The sequence below is a fragment of the Saccopteryx bilineata genome, chromosome 12, assembly GCF_036850765.1.
Source record: "Saccopteryx bilineata isolate mSacBil1 chromosome 12, mSacBil1_pri_phased_curated, whole genome shotgun sequence".
Classification (NCBI taxonomy): Eukaryota; Metazoa; Chordata; class Mammalia; order Chiroptera; family Emballonuridae; genus Saccopteryx; species Saccopteryx bilineata.
The window spans coordinates 1457276-1477376 of record NC_089501.1 but is presented as its reverse complement, the minus strand read 5'-3'; positions in this window follow the sequence as shown (position 1 = coordinate 1477376).

Genomic DNA, 20101 nt, shown 5'->3' with positions numbered 1-20101 from the left:
AGCTTTCTGGTGCGGTCTCTTCCTCTCCTCACTAGGGCAGAAGCAGGTACAACATATTTCCAAGTTTTTGTTCCTAATAGATAGCTCACATCATCCTCCAATCAAAAAGCTCATGTACCCTTAATTGGGGCACAACTGTTGCTATTGCAACATCCTTTTTGTTTATAATTGAGGATGACCGATGTCAACACTTTTTATATGGGGGAGGCTATAAAAGATTCATGTATTTCTTAAGCATCTATATGATACATATAAAACCAGCTCCTAAATCCTGTGAACTTCCATGACTAAGTGACCTAGCCACACATGCCTGGGGCAGTGTTATGCTGGAAATGTTGAAGTTATACAATCTAGATTCCTTTTTATCTTCCATATTGCTCTTTGAAAAAAAATTCAAAAATAAAAATGTAAAAACAAATGGCAAATGGAGATTTTGTCATTTTACCTGTAACTTTCCATGGCCCATAGTGGGAGGGTGGACACAGGAAGGCTGGCCCGAGAGAACAGGATTCTGCCTTAGGGTCAATAATATTTGAGTCTAGCCACCAGTCTGACCACTTGTTTGCAATTATTTCTCTGGAGTAAGTAATGTATGAGATGAGTTTTACATGGCCAGAAATGGTATGCTCTGGGAAGTTAGAATTGGGAGCTTGTGACGGGAGTCAGTGAACTGTGAGAGCAAACGAAACAAGTACATTCAAGCGTCACGACCTGTGGAGATCACAGATGTGGATGCAGAGGGCTGGATGCCGGGCAGGTGCAAATCAGTTTTGTTGAAGGTAATACAAAGTTAGTGACATGGATGCTGATTTGGGAAAGGTAGTTTGTGTTACTATAACCCAAGTTATGTGTAATTTATTAATTTTTTTTTCTGCTACTCAAATATAATAGATTAGCTTCTTAAATTTCCATGCCCTTTCTTTAAAAGTCTGCTCTCAGAGGCCTGCTGAACACACGTGTATTTTCCTTCTGGACCAATAATATTCTTGGATCTAGAAGTTTGACATGGCCACATAGAGAATGCCCTTAGTCACAGGTGGGTAATATTAGGGTGATGCTAGGGTGGCCATGTCTGAACTAACTTGTGTGTGTATGGACATGTGGAGCAAGAAGATCCAATCATTATGGGAAAAGAGGGAGAAATGAGGGGGTTGTATGTGAGGGAGAGAGATGAATAGAGAAATTGGGGCCAGCCTGAGAAGGAACAAGACTGTAGTTAATACAAAATGACGGGGAAAATAAGGTGGCAGATAATGAAGCCTCTCACCTATAGTCTCTCATAAATTGGAAAATTCAGAATGGGTCCTTCTTGCATTAAAATGAATAGCTGGCTTGGATAGCATGTGACTTTGTGAAAGTTGACTGATCTTTGTAGAGTACAGTGTGCTGATGCATCACAATTTGCAGAAGTTTTAAAACTTCTCTTCAAACTCTTTGACCCTCCTTCCACAGAGAAGTGAGGCTTGTGTTTTACCTGCTTTAAGCAAGGCATGCTTGAGACTTCAACCTACAGGACATGATAGAAGTGATGTTGTGTGACTTTCAAAGCTTGCATATAAATAGCCATGCATCTTCTGCCTGGTTCATTTGGGGAGAACACTCTGCAGACAGTTTCCATGAAAGAAGTCTGACTATTCTGAGACTACTGTGCTGAAGAAGACACTCGTAGGTTCTCTAGTCAACAGCTCCAGCTGACCTCTCAGCCAACAACCAGCATCAACTCTGGCCACAAGAATGAGCTGTCTTGCTAGGATGTTCAGTCTTTAGGTGACAGCAACCCCAGCCAACATCTGTCTACATCTGTGTGAGAAACTACAAGCAAGAACTTCTCAGTTTGGCCCTTCTCAAATTTCTACCCACAAAACCATGAGTAAGAAAAGAGTTAGGAGATGGCTACTGACCATGCAACTAAAATTCTCTGCCGCAGATAGCTTGACTAAAGAAAACTTCTCTTTCTTGCTACCACTAAGGATTGTCCAGTGGGCAGATGTGCTAAAGACCTCTCAACTTGGTTGGGTATAACATTGGCTAAAAAGGTCAAGGGCGTTTTTATGTAGTTCAGACTGTATGAATGAGCTAACACCTCTTATTTCTGTGCCACAAGAAATTTAACTCTGAATTCCCACTTGTCTTTTTAAAAGTATATAGCATGAATCACCGTGTATGTGTGTGTGTGTGGTGGGGGGAGGGTTATACAACTGGTGAGAGTGCATATGGGCCAGTCCAAAGTTGGGAAACCATTACTGGGAAAATGCAGACAAATGCCTCTTAACAGTACTGGGAAGAATCAGAACAGTGGGACAAGAGAAAGGAAGAAAAGGAATCATGTAGAGGGAGGGGCAGTGTTACTTGATTGTGAGCCAACCATCTTGGTCTTCAGAGGAAGTGGGAATGTCAAAGCCCCTCAGGCTTAAATACGTCACTTCTTTAAGACAACTGGTGCCTGACTCTATCAGATTGCAGCTCTGCGCATGCTATTTCATGAACCTTTTCTGATTCATGGAATCAATTATGTTGCCTTTTAATGTACCATCTGAGAGCTCTATGTTAAATTGAGTGCTATCTAGATTTAGTCAACATGAAACAATTTATATTCAAGAGATATAATCCAAAGGGTCTGCTCTGTATTCAGTCTTCTAGATCTAGGCTCACACATGCACAAGCCACGAGGGGCCAGGCCAGTATGAAGGAAGCCTTCTAACTGAGATCATGATGCTTACATAAGTGACCCTTCCCAAGAGTCTGTGGATGCTCAAGGCCATTCAATGGCTATGAAGAAAATGATTTTGTTTGCCAAATAATACAGACTTTTATAAAAAAACTCCAAAGCTGGGTTTTTATGTAAAATCTGATTTTTGAGCCTGACCAGGTGAAGCAGTAGATAGAGCATCGGACTGGGATGCAGAGGATTCAAGTTCAAAACCCCGAGGTCGCTGGCTTGAGTGTGGGCTCACCAGCTTGAGTGCTGGGTTGCTGGCTTGAGCATGGGATCATAGACATGATGAAATTTAACTCTGAATTTCCAGTTGTCTTTTTAAAAGTATGTAGCATGAATCACTGTGTGTGCGTGCGGGTGGGGGAAGGGTTGTACAACTGGTGAGAGTGTATATGGGCCAGTCCAAAGTTGGGAAACCATTACTGGGAAAATGCAGACAAATCCCTCTTAACAGTACTGGGAAGAATCAGAACAGTGGGACAAGAGAAAGGAAGAAAAGGAATAATGTAGAGGGAGGGGCAGTGTTACTTGATTGTGAGCCAACCATCTTGGTCTTCAGAGGAAGTGGGAATATCAAAGCCCCTCAGGCTTAAATATGTTACTTCTTTAAGACAATTGGTGCCTGACTCAGGTATCAGATTGCAGCTCTGCACATGCTATCATAGACATGATCCCATGGTCGCTGGCTGAGGCCCAAATGTCGCTGGCTTGAAGCCCAAGGTCACTGGCTTGAGCAAGGGGTCGCTCGCTCTACTGTAGTCCCCCAGTCAAGACACATATGAGAAAGCAATCAATGAGCAATTAAGGTGCTGCAACGAAGAACTGATGCTTCTCATTTCTCTCCCTTCTTGCCTATCTGTCCCTATCTGTATCTCTCTCTGTCTCCGTCACACACACACACACACACACACACACACACACACACACACACACACACACACACACCAGATCTGATTTTGGAATGTTGGAAATAAATTAAAATTTTTAAATTTTTGAATAAAGCATCCTGTGTACCAAATTCAGCCTGTGGCAGCCACTTTGAATCCTTTCTAGATTCTTTAAGTTTCTTTCCTGCATCAAGCCAGCTCACCAGCAAGCAGCATACTAATGATATATTAGCTTGACTCCTTGTAGAAATATTCACTGAGCTTTATTTTAATATGATGCTTTTAACTTCTGTCAAAGATCAATATCTGTTTGCTATGTATCATTTCTTATATGAAGATAAACCCAGCAAATTTCTACTATAAGTCAGCAGGAAAAAAGAAGTCAGTCTTTCCAGATAAACTTGTGTGCTTACTTTCATCAGATAATTAGAACTGTGTAACTCATTATGTTTCCTCATTTGGCTTGACTTCTAAGAAGCTCAGAGTTAAATATAGTGCTCATACAAATACACTCCATGTTTTTGGTACTATGAACTTTCACTTTTGTCTAATTCCAAAGACTTTCTAAGTTTCCTTTTATTTTATATATATCTGTAACTTACCTGCTTCTCATACATCTTTTTACTATTAACAGGCCAAACTCTCTTGAGGATTGCCTAATATATGTATGTCACATATACATTTATTACATAACAGACCATATTTTATATGACATAGAACATATTTGTGAGTCCAATACTGTTTTCACTACTTCATATCACTCTTCTACTTTGCTTTTTTTTTTTTTTTTTTTGTATTTTTCTGAAGCTGGAAACAGGGAGAGACAGTCAGACTCCCGCATGCACCCGACCGGGATCCACCCGGCACGCCCACCAGGGGGCGACGCTCTGCCCACCAGGGGGCGATGCTCTGCCCCTCTGGGGCATCGCTCTGTTGCGACCAGAGCCACTCCAGTGCCTGGGGCAGAGGCCGAGGAGCCATCCCCAGCACCCGGGCCATCTTTGCTCCAATGGAGCCTCGCTGCGGGAGGGGAAGAGAGAGAGAGAGACAGAGAGGAAGGAGAGAGGGAGGGGTGGAGAAGCAGATGGGCGCCTCTCCTGTGTGCCCTGGCCGGGAATCGAACCCGGGACTTCTGCATGCCAGGCCGACACTCTACCACTGAGCCAACCGGCCAGGGCCTTCTACTTTGCTTTTTTAAAAATAAATACAATAAAATGTTAAAGAGCAAATGTTTTACCCAGTTATACCTGACTATCTGGCATTTGCCTATCTTAGAAATATTTGTTAGGACAGCTAACATGTATTTTTTCATTTAGGTTTTTCACATTTCAAATATTAAAAAATTGCAGATAATTTAAATATATATGTAAATAATTTATAATTTCTTTAGACATGACTACTATCATAAACAAATTATAATTTCTCCCATATTTTTCTAAGTATAAATACTTACTATAGATAATATACACTGTTTATTATAATAAATATTATTAAATACTATATACTATATAATATGTAGTATATGTTTATATTATATAAGCAATATATGAGATATTTTATTTTATTTTTTATTTATTTAAATTTTTTAATTGATTTTATGAGAGAGGAATGGAGAGAAAGAGTGACAGAAACATCAATCTGGCCCTGGCCGGTTGGCTCAGTGATAGAGCGTCGGCCTGGTGTGTAGGAGTCCTGGGTTCGATTTCCAGCCAGGGCACATAGGAGAAGCGCCCATCTGCTTCTCCACCCCTCCCCCTCTCCTTCCTCTCTGTCTCTCTCTTCCCCTCCCACAGCCAAGGCTCCATTGGAGCAAAATTTGCCTAGGCGCTGAGGATGGCTCTGTGGCCTCTGCCTCAGGTGCTAGAATGGCTCTGGTTGCAATAGAGCGACGCCCCAGATGGGCAGAGCATCGCCCCCTGGTGGCATGCCGGGTGGATCCCAGTCGGGCGCATGTGGGAGTCTGTCTGACTGCCTCCTCGTTTCCAGCTTTAGAAAAATACAAAAAAAAAAAAAAAAAAAAAACCAAAAAAACAAACAAAAAAAGAGACATCAATCTGTTTCTGTATGTGCCCTGACCTGAGATTGAACCCACAACCTCTTTGGACAATGCTCTAACCAACTGAGCCATCTGGCCAGGGTGAGATATTTTAAATATAACTTTGGAATTGGATTTTTTTCTTCCTGTTACACTAAGCATTTTTCCGTGACCCTAAACATTTTAAAAAAAATGCTTTTAAGCATTTTTATAGTATTGAGTTATATGAATAAACCTTAATTAATTTAACCCTTCTCTTATTGTTAGACAATTGAGTTATTTCCCAATTTTCAATATTTAAACTGTACTACTAAAAATGTAAATATTTGTGCACCTCTCATAATATTGCTTAAATTCTTAGAAATAAGCTTATTGGGGTCAAAGGGCACACCTTTAAAAAAATACTAGCAAATTACTTTCTATAATGGTAATATCAATTGAATTAGTATACAAGTGTCCTTGTCTTCTGACACCCTGTCAAAGATGACATCACCATATAAAAAATCTTTTTTTCATTAAATAGATTAAAAAATAGTGACTTATCTTATATGATATCTCTTTGATTATAAATGATGTCAGAGTTTTGTTTTTGTTTTTGCTTCTTTTGATTTTTGGCATTTATATTTCTTCTTTTGCAAACTGTTCTCATTATTTGCCTATTCTTGTATTGCAGCATTAATTTTTTTCTTGTGCTTTAAAATAAAAAAAGGCATGTGGGCTAGACATTATTTCCAAGACTGTTATATTTCTTCAGGCTCTGAAAAATCTCAAAGTTCATACCAAATGTTTCCAGACTAAACTCTACTAGCCTCTTCCATCCAATTGCCTACAGATCTGTAGTTTATTGAAAGGGAAATTCTACTGCTTTGTAATAACTCTCACTGTTGTTTGCCAAAGTTCAGTTCCACAAATTGGTAGACACTGAGATGAGACTCCTTGTCTGGGACAATGAGATCTTTTATTTCCTTGTCCAGCAGAGCTGAGTGCTGCTGCCTGCAAGAAATCCCATTGGCTATCAACTCAGTTTTCCATGTGGGACTTTCCTGGTGGGGCTTTCTTGATTCTTACTCATTTATTTCTTTCCTGGCCACCCCACTGCCCCTTCTTCTAATAATTTAGAGTTCTCTTTCCAGAAATATCAACCAAGCGTGTACAGTTTTTTCAGTGCTTCCTACATCAGTGACGTAAAACACCCACAGAATTTTCTGCTAATCCTCAGTAAAGCAAACAATATGTCAGACATGCTCTGAGGCCAGGCCATGCACATCCGCCGGTAGCAAGACCATCAGTGTGGTGTGCACATTCTTGAGAGTCAATAAGATGGCTTTTGCTCAAAACTCATATAGCTTTATTTAAAGAAATCAAAGGCATTTGTTTTTGTTTGTGGGCTGGAATTTCATGCCTCAAAATAGCCACAGTTTGCTCAGGATTTTGCATGGCCGAAGAAGCAATCTGCAAACTGTCGTAATGAAACAGAACACAGTTTATAATAACTTCACTGTGTGCATATTATGTTTTGTTATTGTGTTTATATAAGGCACTTCTTTTGAAACATGGTATATTTGGTAGAATAGGAAAAGCAAACATATTTGGGTCCCATCACTGTCTCTGTTTAGCTTTGAGAGAGACATGAAGGGACTGAGCTTGTCGTCTTTGCTGGGCGAGCCTTCATGCGGGTAGTGTGCACAAGAGCTCTGGACTAAAGCCTCCAATAGCAGCAAATCCTCGTGGGTGTTCCTGGCCACAGGGAGGTCTTGTGAAAGATACTACTTTATTGACTCAGTGCCCTGAAAGCTACTAGAAAGAGTACAAACAAGTGAGATGAACAGAACCCACGCTCTCCCTCTGATTCCATGAATATTACTATGCATAACCCACACATCCCCACCCTACACTTGCCTTCTCCTTCCCAGAGATAAGGGGCTCTGAGGAACTCAAATCTCAACTACTGAATTGACCCAAGGCATGCTTTTTGAGAATCCAAGACAGAGAAACGGAGGAACCATTTCGGTTATAGAAAGGAACGAATCCAAGTTCCCCGAGCTAGCCCGCTATTGTAGGTTGCTTACAGCACGGGCAAACCACCACTGAGGGTGAGCCTGGGAGTGGAACGTGAGGGTGGGGCACCAGAGAGCGCGTTCAGGAGATCTCTGCACCACTCGTGTTGAAGTTTATTATTTCTACTGGCCAATCTGTTGGTCTGGACATTTGGTTGAAAGTGGTCAAACCAAAAACCATGACAAAACACTCAAATGAGCTTAACCAATAAAATTTATTAGCTAGTATAACTGACCAGTCTAAGGGTAGAGCTAGTTTCTGACATGGCTGGAATCAGAGGCTTAAATTGCTGATTCATTTACAGCACCATCTCTTTGAAAGTCATTCTCCATGGGTGAGTATAATGGCCAGAAGCTGTTTAAGACCCCCAGCCTACTAGCTTTAAGCGAAAGAGAGCATCTTTCATCAAGAGAGAAAGATAGAAAGGACTGGGAAGAACCGAAGGTGGACCAGCTTGAATTAACTATCTGTTCTTTAACCAAACAGAGATCTACATCCTATATTATGTATCCATTTCTAAGTAGGGGAGTAGGTCTCTCCAGGAATGAGAAGTTTCCATTGTCAGAAAGAGGATTCTGTTGCTAGAAGCACCAGAGCTGTCACTTCATTATGATGCGGTAGCAGACACTAGGCTTTCATGCAGACCTGTCTCCCTCTACCTCCATCATGCTGTCATTTTGGGTAAGATACTCTCTAAGCCTCAGACCCCTCAGCTGTCCACTGGGGACGAGAATACACATGCAATCATTTTACTGTGTGAAGATACCACTGTGTGAAGGGTACAGACACATAAGATTGTAAGGGATCGTTGCTGTTATCTCTTTCTGGCCCCTGAAGCTGGCTATTGCAGGTCATCTGTTGTGTCTAGGACACATTTTAATTTGTAAGTTTCTGAAAGGGAAGGTCATTGCTTAATGCTCAAACTAAGAGCTGCCTTCCACCTACCCAGGTGTTCAGGCAGTACATCTGCCTCCCACCTGTTTCACCCAAGTGATGCAAAGAAGAGTGTGTTGGTTTCGGCTTCCTAACCATGATCATCAGGACATTGAGAGGCACCTCTTTGTGATGCAGCTTCACTCTGAAATGTTGGGTTTCTATTTGTGACTCTTTTAGAAACTTCCTTTGAGTTCTAAAAACCAAAGCATTTAAAATATTCATCTTTATTTTAATCCCTAAAAGTAAAATAGGAAGACTGGCACTTCTCCTAAAGCCCCAGCCACACCTGCTGTTTACCCTGTACTCACGCAGTGATGACTCTCCTTGAGTTCATGGCATTTACTTTGACACATCAAAGTGAAACTCCTAGAAGATAGAAACAATATGTCTATTGTTAGATGAGGAGTAAATACCCCATTTCAAGGTGAAAACTAAAACACCAGGTTGAACTTTTAAAAAAAAAGTTCTAATACCCTGAGTGTTTGGATTTGGGGGGTAGCTGAATGGTTATTGGTGAAAGTGCAAGCTGTCATGTCATTCTTGTAATGCTATCCCTTTGAAAAGGGATAATGGTATAGAAATATCTCAAAGAGGAAAACAGACCAACCAAGTTCACAAGAGTTTTTACTGAAGGAATAACTTGTCTCCATATCCAGCTGGTCACTAGACGCCCCCTGTACTCTGGATTTTACACTAGAGTGTATCCTCTCCTTTTTCTTCCTCACTGTATTAATTCCGGCACTAACTCATTCCTAAGGCTTTCTATTTTCTAATCTGTCTTCTCTCCACACTTTTTTTTCTCAACCCTATTCATCTGCATACGTATTTGAGTCAATTTAGTATGATATGCCCTTGGGCCAGTTTATTAACTCACTGTGGCTTAGTTTTCTTAGTAGTTAGTTCAAAGGGTTATGTGAGGATTAAGTGTTAGCTATTATTTACCTGATCCTTGTGGGCACCAGCTTAAAATCCTTCAGCATCATCTGATCAAAGAAGATATAACTCCTCTGCCTGGCATGCATGTCCTCATGGTGTGGCCCCTTGCTGTCACATCATCTCTTCTCTCACCTTCTTCCCTCAAGCTTTCTGGCTTCTGTGCTCTAGCCACCCAAGGCACCGGTACTTTTCACCCATGTGGTGTCTTCTGCCTTTTGTCCATGACCATTCAAGGAACTCCTTCTTATCTTTCAAGGCTGTAATTAGAGCAGCCTCCTCCAGGCTTCTCCAAGGAAGACTTAGAGATGTCTTTTCTGGTGCTTTCTTCTATTGTACCATTCCCCCTGCCACACTTGAAAATAAAGGACATAACTACAGCTTGTCGGATAGCAAGACTGGGCCAGGAACCTTATATATATAATTTCATTTAATCCTCCCAACAAAAAGAAACTGAGGTTCACAGAGCTGAAGTCGCTGGTCCAGGGAAGCTGCAGTGCCAGGACTGGTACTCTGGTCTGATTCTGGGATCCACAGCCATTGGTCTACGTGCCATGTTCCTTCCAGGTGTGGTTGTTAATTTCCTTGTCTTCACTCCTTCTCTGAATGTCAGTGCTGCCCCAATGCCCTGAGCAGCAGCCTTGAGAATTCCCTCACTGCTCACGGAGGAACCTGTGCCCAGTAAAAGTCCTTGTGCACGAGGTCCTCTTGACTCAGAGTCCTCCATGTCTTCTTCTGTCTCCAGATGGGAACAGTTGCTCTCATTTGTTTTCTTTTATGTATGATTATGAACTAGATATTTCTTCCATGCCTAAGATTCTTCTACCTGATTTATGACAGTGATTCTCTGGAAAGGAACAGACAGCAGACTTCTTGAGGGTAGCCATCATACCTTGAAAGCACAGTGTATACCCCATAGCTGGCATATAATAGATACTCAATAAATAATGGTTAAATACACAAATGATTGGAAGATGTAATGATAAGCAATCAATAGCATATATACATTAGGCAGAAATTGAAGCCAAGGAATGGGCTCTTCAGAAAGGTCAAAAGTTAACTGATTTTCCATTTTGCTTCTAATGAGAGGCTCATTAGTGGTGGCACATGGCAGAGAGATGGAGGACGCAGAGGATTTGGATAACTGCAGAATGAATTGAGACCCCAACTCATGCCTTCATCTACCTATGTGCTAATAGAAACAGCAGTGATTACTCTTTCCAGCCAGACTTGAGCTGAAGGAACTTCCCTTCTGAAAAACCTTTCTGTCAGTTATTTACTTGTTCTTCAGCCCTTTGAGATGTAATAACTTTTCTGATTTGTATCAATTCTAAAATTAGCAGAAAATACTTTTCTTCAAGGAAATGAGATGATGAATGCAAAATACTTTAACATAGAGCCAAAATACTTTAACATACATGTATAGAATACTTAATATGTTTGGTTATTTTCCATTTCTTCTTTTACTTAAAACATGTTATTAAATGCCAGGTATGTATGATCCCTGAAAATACTTGCTGCAAAAGTAAATGCTTCATGACAGCTAGCCAGTCTTCTAAGAAATAAAGTAGAATAAAAAGCAGGAGGAAATCAGGTGCCATTTAAAAATAACTATATATAAACTACAACTGAAATCAAACCTGTGTGAAAGCCAAAGCCTTCCCAAAGGAAGGGGGAAAAAAACGTATCTTTTTCCCTATGCCCATGTATGGAAACCTTGACATCATCCAACTCTACTGAGGAAAGAGGACTACCAGGGCTGATTTCCCGGAGCTCTTCAGACATTTGTTTTCATTTGGAAAAGGTGGGCTCGATTGAAGAGGAAGACTTGCCTTTGATCCCTTGTGCCTGTGTCCCATGTCTCTGCAGTCTTGCAGACTGTTCTCAACTCTGATCGTTTCCAACTAGAACTTTTTCCAAAGTTGACAACCTTGGGTCCTATTATTCCTTCACAAAAGGAAGTGACCTTCCCCAGTCTGGAAGCACTTCCCTTTCAGCCAGTAAAGAATTAGTACTTGTTGTTGTCCCAGCCAGCCACTTTCTTAGATTAGTATTTCCAGGTCTTTCCAGGCTCAAGAAAACTTGCCAGAATTGCTTAACAGCTCCCTAAGCTTACTAGAAATGCCAGAAGCCCACAGTTTGCAGAATGCTAATTAAGTTTTCAGCTTGGACTCCAAAACCTTATAGTGAAGATTCAGGAACTTGGGAAATGCCCTATATGGAGATTGACCAGAGAAGACACCAATCCAAACCTACCCGAAAAACAAGGCTGTGGAATTCACAAATAACCCTGGCAAGGGTGCCCCACGCCTTCAAAGAAGTGCTCTCTTTGTGTTTCTTTACTTGCAATAAAAATCCCCCCAACGTCACATCATTTTCTAGTATCACATCCCGAGGCGCTGCTATTGATTTCTCTCCTCCTTTGGAAGTGTTTAGTTTTCACTGAGCCATCACGCTTAATAGGTGTGGTGATACTTGTGTTCTGTCACACCTTAGGGGTGTGGCAAGGCAGGGTGCCCAAGCCAAGTGGATTCCCCCACCCAAGGTGTGGTGATATTGCCTATTCTTACCACATCATGGAGTGTTCCATTAATCTCCCATTTAAGTCAGACAAAACAAAAACATATTGGTCTGGTCCTTGAAACCTTCCTTTGACAAGCTTCAAAATACTGGTTACTGTTCTGGAGCTCATACTCTACATCAGTGGTAGTCAACCTGGTCCCTGCCGCCCACTAGTGGGCGTTCCAGCTTTCATGGTGGGCGGTAGCAGAGCAACCAAAGTATAAATAAAAAGATAGATTTAACTATAGTAAGTTGTTTTATAAAGATTTATTCTGCCAAAGTTAGCGAAATCAGACATAAAGTACTTGGTAAGTAATTATTATTATATGCTTACCTTGCTGTAACTCTGCTTTATAAATTTTATAAAGTAAAGTTACTTCCCTACTTTATAAATCACCATTACTGTGGAACCGGTGGACAGTTAGAAAATTTTACTACTAACAGAGATACAAAAGTGGACGGTAGGTATAAAAAGATTGACTACCCCTGCTCTACATCAAGAGTCAGGCTTTTAATTTTCAAATTATTATACAAATTACTGCAATATCTTCTAAGAAAAAAAATACCAAGTGAGGAAACTGAAATGGAAGGGTAAATGCTGGGCTTTTCACTTTACTTTAGAAATTTATATATTTAGAGAGGGTACAAATTAGGGAATAAACTTGATTAATAGTCTCTAAAACTTGGTGCTTAAGAAAATCTTTTGGTTATTAATATTTTTTTCTAATTTATCAATTTTAAGGTGGGTACTGATTATTGGCTCCCAGCCGTGGCTAGAGTGGTGGCAACCAGTCCCTTTCTTTGCCCTGGGAGTTTCGGTGCCCACATGGATGGCATCATTATTGATTCAGTGTAGTCAGACCATGGCAAAAGGCTCTGGGCCAGAGAGGTGGGTGGACAGTGTCTCAGCCTAGTTTCTAAAGGAGAGCTCAGGGAGCAGCCAGCCCTACCCAGCGGGAACCTACAGCCTCTGACTGTGCCCAGTATGGAGTTAATTAGCTTCCAAAGGAAAGAAAAATAAGGATAACATTAGTTCCTTCTGTGGAGTGTTTTTAATCTTATTGAACAGTCAAAACTAATGTGAGAATTCATCAAGGGTTAAGTGGCCAATTATGGATGGATGGCAAGTTCACTGGGAGAGCAGAGAAGGTGGACGTCAGGAGGGACTGTGAGCCGGGGAAGGCTTCCTGAAGAGCAAGGGCTGGCAGTGGGCCCAGACAATGGCTGCAGTTTGGGAAGGTCCACGGGAGGGTGTTTAATAAGGTTCAATTTGTATAAATGACAACAAACATTGCTTTGGGTGTTGGGAGATGTGAAAGAAACAAAGCAAGGTCCCTTCTTTTCACATGCTTGAGCTCTTTCCTGAGCTGCTTATGAGAAGTAATTTATAGAAAACACAACTCAATTTAGAGTAAAGTAAATGTATGGTATTAATAAGATTATATATATATATTTTTTCCGATTAAAGAATCCCCTACAGCAAACTAGCAAACTGCAGTCCTAGGACCAACCAGTCCCATTTGCTTGTGTTTGCCCAGCCTCAGAATGATTTTTATACTTTTTAATTTATTTTTTTAAATTTATTTTATTATTATTTTTTTATATTTTTTAAATTTATTCATTTTAGAAAGGAGAGAGAGGGAGAGGAGAGAGATACAGAGAGAGAGAGAGAAGGGGGGAGGAGCAGGAAGCATCAACTCCCATATGTGCCTTGACCAGGCAAGCCCAGGGTTTCGAACCGGCGACCTCAGCATTTCCAGGTCGACGCTTTAACCACTGAGCCACCACAGGTCAGGCCAATACTTTTACATGGTTTTAAAAATCAAAAGAATAGTATTTCGTGGGAAAGTGAAAATTACATGTAATTCAAATGTCAGAGTTCATAAATAAAGTTTTATTGGGACACAGGCAAACCCATTTGTTTGAGTATTGTCTGTGACCGCTCCTGTGTTCCAACAGGGAAGCTGAGGAGCTGTGACAGAAGCCATCTGTGGTACTCGCATTGTTTTCCTCTGCTACATGTGCTAAAAATTTCAATGACATGGTTATCAAGTGACAGTGTTTTGGGTACCACATGGGTCACTTACAAGTGTGAAAAGACATTGTCAAATGTGATATACATAAACTCTTATTGCAGATCAACATTTTTAAAAATGTAAGTATAGTTTGTTTTTATTATATTATTTGTTAGTTTCAGGTGTACAGATCACATTTTTATACCTTACAATGTGATCATCCCACTAATTCTAGTAGTCATCTGTCCCCATGCAAACTTACAATATTATTGACTGTATTCCCCTTCACCATTTTTTATCCATCCCTCCATCCCCTCCAACAACCACCCTTTGGTCTGTTTCTATGAATCTGTTTTTGTTTTGTTTGCTTTGCTTTTTTTAGATTCCACTTATAAGTCAAACCATGTGGTATTTGTCTTTGTCTTATTTCACTTAGTATAATACCCTCTAGGTCCATCTGTGTTTTTGTAAATGGTAAATCTAAAATTTTTATTATTGTGTAATACTCCATACACACACACACACACACACACACACCACTTTTTTATCCATTCATCTATCAATAGACACTTAGGCTGCTTCTACATCCTGACTATTCTAAATAATGTAACAATGAACAGAGGAGTGCATATATCTTTTAATGTTTTTGTTTTCTTCAGATAAATACATAAACGTAGAATTTCTGGGTCATATAGTAGATCTACATGGTACCTTGACACATGAGGACTTTAAATCACGAGCAATTTGAGAGATGAGCAGTTACTTGCGGAATTTTTTGCTTTAAGGCATGAGCAGACATTTGAATCATGAGTGTTGGGCAAATGAGTTTGTAAAATTTGTGTTTTTTGAGTTTGCTCACTTTTATTGTTAAAAATGGCGCTGGGTAGCCACATGTGTGCTTGCCCTCAGAGAAGGGCAGTTGACTGCAAATTGCGGATTGCATTCCTGCTTGGGAAGGGCCATTGTTATGCTAATGTTGCCCGGAGGAGAGGTTTAGTTGCCAGAAACGTTTTTAAAAGGAGAGAAGAAGAAGGGGGAAGAGAAGAAGCCATGATGGCAGAGTGCTGAAGGAGGAGCCAAGATGGCAGGGAAAGAGAGAGAAGCCACGGTGGGAGGGTGCTGAAGGAGAGGCCAGTTTGTTCAGAGAGGAGAAGGGAGAAGGTGTGCAGATGGGGAACCAGAGGTGAGAGAGACTGGTGGAGGGCTTTGATTCTAGGAAGAACCAGAGAAGATTCTCCTGGTTGTAGAACCAGAAAATGTGTAAGTGGCTTTGGGAGCCCTGTATTTGCTCATTGGTCAGTCCACCATTTTTTGGCTCCACTGTTTCTTTACCGTCTGCCTGACTCTAATGGGAACCTGCATGTGTGTGGCCATGACAGCTGCGACTACTGGCCATACATCTGGCTTAGTTTGCAGCAGGATTCGGATCAGATTGGTATGGAGCCGCCATCACCCTTGAGGGGTGGGGTAGAGGACTGTTGTTGTTATGGTTCCCTATGGCTGTCCTTTGGGGGACTGTGGGCTGGCTGTTTTTTACAGCCCTGTGAGAGGAAACTGAGAGGGCTATGGAAGAGGCTGCCTGAGGTTTGCAAACTGAGCAGTGGAAGGAGTTGGAATGGCCATGGGAGAAAGAGATGCAGATACTGGTACTGGAGCAAGCGCTGGAGAGGAGGTTGACTGGGTTTGTGAATTGCATCTGGAAATGGAGCAGTCTCTGGAGAAGAAATTACAGGTTCGTGAGTTGCAGTTTGCCCTGGAAGTTGTGGAGAGCTGGCAACCACAGGAGCCTAAGCTGGAGCCGTGCCAGCGGAGTGGCTCTGAGTCTGTGCGAGCAAGTGTTTTCAGCTCTTCTGAGGATGAGGAGACTGGGGCTGAAGTTTTCATCCAAAGATTCCAGAAGGTAAAAGCCCAGCAGCAAAGAGTACCCACTAAGCCCCTGGAAGGTTTGCTACAATTATGGGACATAGTGGTGAATGGCAGCCTGCTCTCCAGAGCAGAGGTGGAAATGTTGGCCGCCATTGCTATGTGCTCCCTGTTGGGGCAGCATCTTAAGAGCTTCCAGGATGGCAGGGATGAGGGGGAAGCCTGAGGCCCCATGTGCATGGACGGACTCTTGGACTGCAACCAGAGGGGGAACAAACTCCTTTGTTGGATGGACATGAGGCTTTTGGACAATATGAGAGACCCTGATTGAAGGGAGAATAGGTCTGGTTGAAATTGTATGACTTATGCTGTTGCTGTAATTTGTTTGTGTGATGTACCTAATTCCTTGCACAGGAATACCTGTGGTGTGAATTGCAAAGTGAGCAAAAGGGGTAGAATGTTGGACAAATGAGTTTGTTAAATTTGTGTTTTTTGAGTTTGCTCACTTTTATTGTTAAAAATGGCACTAGGCTGCTCTCTGATAAATTGCTACCATGTTTCTCTGAAATAAGACAGTGTTTTATATTAATTTTTTTCTCCTTACGACACACTAGGTCTTATTTTCAAGGGATGTCTTATTTTTCTATGAACAAGAATTCACATTTATTGTTGAACAAAAAAAATCAACATTTATTAATATACTGTAGTCATGTCCTCACAGACATCAGCATAACCAGCCAAACTCTGAATTCCATCAAGAATTTCTTGTGACTCTATTTCCAGGTACAACAATCTACCCATTTCCCTGAAAATAAGTGTCTTATATCAAATTTTGCTCCTAAAGACATGCTAGGTCTTATTTTCAGGAGAGACCTTATATTTCTAAGCTTGAAAAAAATTGTACTAGGTCTTATTTTCAGGGAAACAGGGTAATTACCTTCCTGCTTGGGAAGGGCCATTGTTATGCTGATGTCTCCTCCCCAGCCGCCAGCATCTTCGCCTGACCTTAAAGGTAAATACACTTCATAATCCAGTTTATTTCTTTACATTCTCTCTTATTATGTATGTGTGTGTGTGTTTGTTATTTATAAAGTATGTTTTCTTATTTAAAAGCATATAAAACAAAAAATTCATGTGGTTTTTGGGGGCCAGAACGGATTAATTGCATTCCCATTAATTTAAATGGAGAAATTCGATTTGACACACAAGCAGATTGAGTCACGAGCTCGGCCATGAAACAAATTAAACTCGTGTGTCAAGGCACCACTGTATTTTTAGTGTTTTGAGGAATCTCCACACTTCTTTCCATAGTGGTTACACCAATTTGCAGTCCTACCAACAGTGCACAAGAGTTCTCTTTTTCTGTAACCTCACTAGCACATGTTATTTGCGTACCTTTTCATTTATTTATTTTTTTGACAGAGACAGAAAGAGAGTCAGAGAGAGGGATAGATAGGGATAGACAAACAGGAAGGGAGAGAGATGCGAAGCATCAATTATTTGTTGCATCACCTTAGTTGTTCATTGATTGCTTTCTCATGTGTGTCTTAACCAGGGGTTATAGCAGACCGAGTGACTCCTTGCTCAAGCTAGCAACCTTGGGTTCAAGCTGGTGAGCCTCGCTCAAATCAGATGAGCCCACGCTCAAGCTGGTGACCTCGGGGTTTTGAACCTGAGTCCTCTGTGTCCCAGTCGCTCTATCCACTGCACCGCTGCCTGGTCAGGCTGCTTACTTTTTGATAATAGCCATTCTGACTTGTGTGAGGTGGTATTTCATTGTGGTTTTGATTGGCATTTGCCCAATGATTAGTGATGCTGAGTATCTTTTTGTGTGTCTGTTGCCATCTATACGTCTTCTTTGGAGAAGTGTCTTTCTTGTCTTCTGCCCATTTTTTTTTATTAGATTGCCTTTGTTTTTGTTAGTGAATTGTATGTGTTTTTTATATATTTTGGATATCAACCTTATTGGATATATTATTTGTGAATAGATTCCTCTATTCGGTAGATTGTCTCTTTGTTTTGTTGATGGTTTCCTTCACTGCGAAGCTTTTTAGTTTGATGAAGTCCCATTTGTCTGTTTTTGTTTCGTTTCCCTTGCTCAAGGGGACACAGCCAAAGGGGTATTACTCAGACTGATGTCAAATAGTTGCTACCTATGTTTTTTTTCAGGAGTTTTATGTTAAACTCTTGTATTTAGTAGATCAGCATTAATAGATAAACATTTGTAATCAATCTTGGTGATATAAAACACAAATTTTAAACCCAAATTAAGAAAATGTGAACTCCTCCCTCCCAAAGAATTTCATTCTTATTGGTAGACCTGTATTACAAATAAGTGTAATGCCTGACCAGGCAGTGGCGCAGTGGATAGAGCATTGAACTGGGATGCGGAGGACCCAGGTTCGAGACCCCGAGGTCCCCAGCTTGAGTGCGGACTCAGCTGGTCTGAGCAAGGCTCACCAGCTTGGACCCAGGGTCACTGGCTCGAGCAAGGGGTTGCTCAGTCTGCTGTAGTCCCACGGTCAAGGCACATATGAGAAAGCAATCAATGAACAACTAAGGTCTCGCAACAAATAATTGTACTAAATTATTATTACATTTTGAGTTTTATTTAAAAATTTGTGGAAATTAGTTTCTCTTATTATATAAATACCTACATAACATCCTGGATTTTGCCTCCTGACCCACAAAGCCTAAAGTACATATTTGCTATCTGATCCACAGAGACAATATGTTCACTCTTGCTGTATAATAAGGATTTTACCTAAAATATGCTTTAGGATTTATTGTGGATTTTTTCTCTCTACCATTTCATATATGGATTTATAACTTTATGAGGTGGTCAAAACAGATATCGTTATCTTTGTTTTTTGTAGAAATATTTAAAGTTGAGAAATGTTGATAGGTATGTCCTGTCACTTGAGTAGCCCTCTTAGTTTTGAAAATGTACATTGGATAATCACAGCCATTGCTTGGGAGGAAAATGTTGTGATAATTTGAAAGATGATCAAGATGCCTGGTATAAAACCCTGTCTCAGAGGAGGAAGTTGGAAAGCAAAGGGTCCTCTGAGAGAGGAAGATTCAGAACCACAACTCTTGCTTCTAGATGTTCAAGGTCTGGGAAGCCTGATATGGTGAGTCCATATTAGGTTGAATATGACTAAATTTGAAAGTTCATTTTGACCCAGTTTTATGGATTAAATTGCATCCCTCTCCCAAAATGATGTTGAAGTTCTTACCTTGAGTATCTGTGAATGTGATCTTATTAGACATAGTATCTTTATACAAGTAAGAAAGTTAAAAATGTCATTAGGACGGGTCCTAATCTATTAGGATTATTATCCTTATAAAAGGAAAAATTGAACACAGGGCAGACATGTAGAGGACAATGTGAAGGCACAGACAAGAAGAATGCCATCTAAAAACCAAAGAATGCCCGAGGCCACCAGAAGCTAGGAGAGAGGTCTGGGACAGACCTTCCCTCACAGCCCTCAGCAGGAACCATCACTGCCAACATCTTGATCTTAGACATCCACCCTCAGAGCTGTGAGACAATATAATTATTTTGTTTAAGCCACCCAGTCTGCTTACGGCAGTCCCAGGAACCTCATCCCTCTACAGCCTCCTTAAGGGCTATGGGGGTGCTTTGAGGACTATTTGTGACAGAAAACTGATGAGCTTCGCAGTGGAGTCTTTAATGATTCCTGTTCCTGGGCTGGGCAGTCCTGACTTAGTGGGCAAGAATTACCAGCCAAATTGTAGAGGAGCAGAGAGTAAAACTCACAGAGCTTCCGTATGACACCTAATGGCAACATTTGTTGTGACCTGGTTAGACTGTGGGTCTCTGATCAGAGTGGCCTGCAGATGTCCCTGAACTTGTTGATAATTTTCTGGATCTTGCTCAAGAGGGAGTTAGTTAACAGGTGGATGGTAAGTGGAGCAGGTTAAATTTTAAAATAAATAATAAAAACAAAGTGTCATTCCTTTTGTATTTCTAGTTTGAGAAACAGCCCATCCGGTTAAATTTACAAATAGGAATACTCCACACGCAGGTCCTGAGATTGTGCAAGCAACAGGGCCACTGAGCAGTACTTAC